At 41.0% G+C, this 4,983-nt stretch overlaps 1 non-coding gene across 1 annotated transcript; it reads left to right on the top strand.

The window, feature by feature from the left end:
* Positions 1-719: 719 nt before the first annotated feature.
* LOC105046939 (uncharacterized) lies at positions 720-3,499 on the top strand. The gene is made up of 2 exons (XR_012142253.1): positions 720-1,755; positions 2,740-3,499. It is a non-coding gene; the product is annotated as an uncharacterized protein (transcript).
* Positions 3,500-4,983: the final 1,484 nt, after the last annotated feature.

Below are 4,983 nucleotides of genomic sequence, written 5' to 3'. Positions count from 1 at the left end.
TTGTAACTGATAAATTCCATTATCATTCGACCATGGAATAATGGTAGAGAGGCTAGCAGAAAGGAAGTCAAAGCCATCTTTTATATGATTTAGAACCTAAAAGATCATAATCATGCCACTTGGCAAATTATGATCTCCTTTAGATTCGTATATATAACTGATTTTTGTCGTCTCTTGCATGAAGAATCATCGTTTCTTACTCTGCAAGCTCAAGGTGAGTGAAATTAAGATCCCGTCAACCCCAACCTTCCTTTCATATATTTTTTTTTTTTTTGGTAGAAAACCTTCCTTTCATATAATAGTGGTTATTTGTTAGATAAGGTCCACTGCTCAGCTGGTGGACCTGTCCAACCATGGATCAACACGTATGATGACGACGGACAAAGAAGAAAGGAGCACAATATAAGCATATGTATATATGTTGCTTTCGATGGACTGATCTACCAACGGAGCAGTGGATCTGGTCCAACTAAAATTTGCACCTCATATAATGAGAGATCTAAGTGAATTCATCATTTATTAATGCAACTAAGGTCTACCAGTTGGATCTTCAAGCCTCCGAGAGGCTAAGGTTCCATGTCTTGCACACACACTTGCTCTTTTCTCTCTTGATGATTTGTCTTTGGCTTTTGTGAGTCTGCAAGTTTGTCTCTTTCCTTCCCTAAAGCCCATTGAGGAAGCACCACAAATGCAGGGATTTGAAGGTCTGTGAGGTCCCTTTAATGAGTTTTATTTGAGTTGAGTTGCTTTTGGAGTTGCAGGGGTTTCGAGTATATCTTAATGGCTGGTGGCTTTCCAAGGGAGGAAAGTAAGTACAGATGAGACCAGAACCCTGCTTTTCTTCTCAGATGGATGGCTTTTATTGGAGCTCTCTTTCTTCCTTAGTTAAACATGGAAGGAAATCACAGGTATAGTTTTAATGGTGCAATATGACCACCAGCGAAAGGAAGATAAGCAACGGAAAGAGTTATAACCTCTTGAATACACTACCTGCCAGAATTAAAGTTAGCTTGCATCAGAGAGAGAGTCCAGGGGAAAGGAAGAAAATACCAGAGAAAGAGAGAGGAGGGAAGAGAGGAGCAGAGAAGATGCCAACAGTCTGGTTTGCTCTAAAGAAGTCCCTCCACTGCAAATCTGGGCCATCTGATGTCCATGATCCAAAGGCCAGGGGGCAGTTGGGAGCCATTTTGACAAAGAGAACAGGGAGGTCTGGGTGCTCGAGATCTATAGCCAACCTCAAGGATGTCATCCATGGGAGCAAAAGGCACCTCGAGAAGCCACCAAGCTGCAGCCCAAGGTCCATTGGGAGCAACGAGTTCATGAATCCAATCACCCATGAGGTCATACTTAGCAACTCCCGGTGTGAGCTCAAGATAACTGGTTTTGGGGGCTGCCATGAGGGGGAGGCTGAGGTTAGCTCAACATATGTGGGTACTCTTAGGCCAGGGACCCCAGGGCCGGGGGGACAGTTTGGCCTCCAGTACAACCCTTCCTTCAGGGGAGCCAGCAACACCCCTCCAAGGAGGTCACCCGGTTTGTTTGGTGACAAGGAGGTGTATGGCTTTGGGGGCTCATCTCTTTCCAGTGCTGTGTTTGGTAATGGTGGTGGTGGAGTTCGCCATGCTTCCTCAAGTCCTAGGGCCTCTCATGAGCCAGGGTCACACGTATCCCCTGCTAATATCATCTGCCATAAGTGTAGGGAGCAGTTTGGGAAGTTGGAAGCCTTGGAAGCACACCATCTCTCCAAGCATGCAGGTGTGGAACATATTCTTGCGATAAGCATCCATTTTTTTTATTTCCTTGTACGCTATATGTTGATTTTTATTGCCTTCTTCTCGAGACTAATAGGAAGGTCCCAACATCAAGGAACAATTTCCTCAAGATTTGGCATGTTGCATTTGATTACCTTTACAAACAACTTGTTCGTTTCAAAAACAATTTCTTTGCCATATCAGTTCTGCTGGAAATCTACAGGATTACATCTATCCTCTTGAACATCTATTTTGATTCCATAGAAAACAGTCTCTGTCTACAGTTTTTTTTTGGTTTGCCATGCTTAGTGATTCTGCAGTGGCATCACTTTAAGGCCGATTTTGCAAATTGTTTCTTTGATCAGTCTTCCTTTTTCTTTTTCTTCCTCTCATGTCATTGAAATTGAGTGGTCTTTATTGCTTAAGGCCAGATAAATTTTATCATCTGGATTATTTAGTCTTATTACCTAGCTAGAGTATTAGAGTTCCCAAAGGCTTTTAAGTCTTAGCAAGCTTAAGTTAAGCTTTTACGTCAAGATCAAGTTAGTCACTACACGTTTGTCTGAGCTAGTGGACTACTGAATGAATTATAGCTGTTTTTAGTAAAGGCAGATGATAGCACATGCGTGAATCATGGAAATCCTTCATATTGGTGGCACCTCTGTAAACATGCTTCTGAAATAAATAATGATGTTCTGGGAAAAAACAGGAGAGGAAATGAGCCAGGGAGGGCCAATATACTTTCTTTCTTCTTTTTCTCTCTCTCTCTCTTTTTTAATCCCTTCTGATTTGCATAGTTTACAAAATTGTCTTGCATTCAAATTTCCATACTCCATGAACTTGTACAAGAGGTTGCATTTCAGTTATTAACTCGTCGGAATTCTTATTATTTTGCATCACAAACTTTTGAAAAGAAAATTCTTGGACTTTGCCTCCATAAACTTGAGTATGTTAGAATCTGATTTGTGATTCTTTGTTTTCTCTGTAGTCACTGAACTTGTGGAAGGAGATCCTCTAGAAAGATAGTTGAATTGATATGTAGAACAAGCTTGGTAAAGTCTGAGAGCAGTTGTTGGAGGATAGACAGAGTCCTGAAGGTCCATAACATGCAAAAAACACTTTCTCGATTCGAAGAATACCGGGAAATGGTGAAGACTAGAGCCAGCAAACTCCCCAAGAAGCACCCCCGTTGCCTGGCCGATGGCAATGAACTGCTAAGATTCTACGGCACCACAATTGCCTGCTCTCTTGGCATGAATGGCACTTCGAGCCTTTGTGCATCAGAGAAGTGCAGCGTATGCTGGATTATAAGGCATGGATTCTCCATCAAGAAGGAATTGAATGAAGGAATTGGAGTGTTTACGACTTCCACTAGTGGGAGAGCATTTGAATCTATTGAAATATATGAAGATGAGCCATCAATAAAGAAGGCATTGCTGGTTTGTAGAGTGATAGCAGGCAGGGTTCACAAGCCATTGGATAACTTCCAAGAGTTAGCCGGACAGTCTGGGTTCGACTCCTTGGCTGGAAAAGTGGGCCTGTATGCTAACATTGAGGAGCTCTATTTGCTTAATCCGCGAGCTCTTCTACCTTGTTTTGTGGTAATTTGTAAATCCTGAAGAAATTTACCTTTCTGTATTGGGCTTCATCTTTGAGTAGTCTGAAATGCTTTCAACTCTTTCTCATGCAAGATGTTACTGAGTTTGTTGAGTATCATTACTCAGGACTTCATACCTCATAGTGCCCAAATTGTTCACTGACCTTATGTTTACCTCCATGAAACTTTTGTGGCACAAAAACCAACTTCCTCTGTCACAGAACTGTTTCTCTTTTCCATCCACATCCGCATTAAAGGCATTTGTCTGGTCGTCAGCAAATTTGAATACCTACTGAGAATCCCATGTATCAGTTTCTTGGATTGATGTGGTCTCTTTACATTGCACTTGCAGGAGAGGTTGCTGCCATCTTTCTTAAATAACATATATAGTGTTGCAGGACAAGATAGATTAACCTTGTGATTTAGGTATAACAGCTGCCCTTGCCCATGGTCTAACAAGAACTATAGATTTATTAGTGTCGTTTTTTTACTAATGAACATATTGACTTCCTCTTGTTGCACAAATTTGTGAATGAAAACCTCCAACCCTATTTCAACTACCTTGCCATCAATTCAACACTGCTTTTGTTCAAACTATCAGATCATGGTGGACTGACTCAGAACAAGTCCCACTGCTCATTTGAGGTCTACTGGCTTTATAGAAACAAGTTCACTTCTTTATAGAAACTGATTCGCTTCTAACAGAAGGTGGGGGCTGGTTCCCTTGATCGAATCAAGCTATAAAATTTTATACTAGTATTATTCTCCACGTTTGACACTGCCATTAAGACAGTGCAGTCATTGTCTGACTTCTAAGATTTTAAGCAGGCATTCCTAGTCATCTAATCACAGTCGTATGCATTATATTATAAAATATACATAAATATATTTTGTGAACGGATTCATCGGTAGTTACAGATTCTTCTGTGTCTATGCGCCAACCATAGGTTTAGAAGTCCTCCAGATCTGAATTTCGAGTGTCAACAATTGAATAACTCCTTTGTAACACTGTTTTCAAACTGAGTGCAGCAGGGAAATCATCCAGCTGAAGAACTCAGTGGGCCATTCATCATGTTGGGGTCTTAAGATTACAACTACATTTGATTATTTAATAAATGGCCAACAACCTCCTGCTGTTGTTTTAGCAAGGGAAGGCTAGGTGGTCCCTTCCTTGGGCTAAGAGGAGACAAGCAAAGGGTGATGAAAGAGGGTGGTAGTGGTATTGCATGGTTGGTTGTAAGGCCTAGTCATATCTCCATCTCAATTTGTTTTTAATGATTGTTGGAATGGTAGGTTCTCCATTTAAATGTAGAGCAGGGTCACCCACTCACCCAACATGCCCACAAGCATAGACCCACATGTACCTTAAACTCTAATAGGGTATTTTTTGGCTAGAGAAGTTAACAAAGATCTACTGATCATAGAAATGTAAAACTAAGCTTCCAGCCTAAGTATCATCCGGAAGAAAGGCAGCTTATAATGTAACTATCTGAGACCTCACTATTTGAATCAAATCAATGCATGATTAATTGACAGCGGATATTTTGGCCAGTCAATAAATGCATGAGAAAAAAGGCAACTAAAGTTAAGAGGATTTTTAGCAAAATCGTCTGGTGCTTTTGTTGAAACTAATTG

Source organism: Elaeis guineensis, chromosome 6 (genome assembly GCF_000442705.2).
Source record: "Elaeis guineensis isolate ETL-2024a chromosome 6, EG11, whole genome shotgun sequence".
Classification (NCBI taxonomy): domain Eukaryota; kingdom Viridiplantae; phylum Streptophyta; class Magnoliopsida; order Arecales; family Arecaceae; genus Elaeis; species Elaeis guineensis.
The sequence above is the reverse complement of the archived record's forward strand: the minus strand, read 5'-3'. Positions and strand labels throughout refer to the sequence as shown.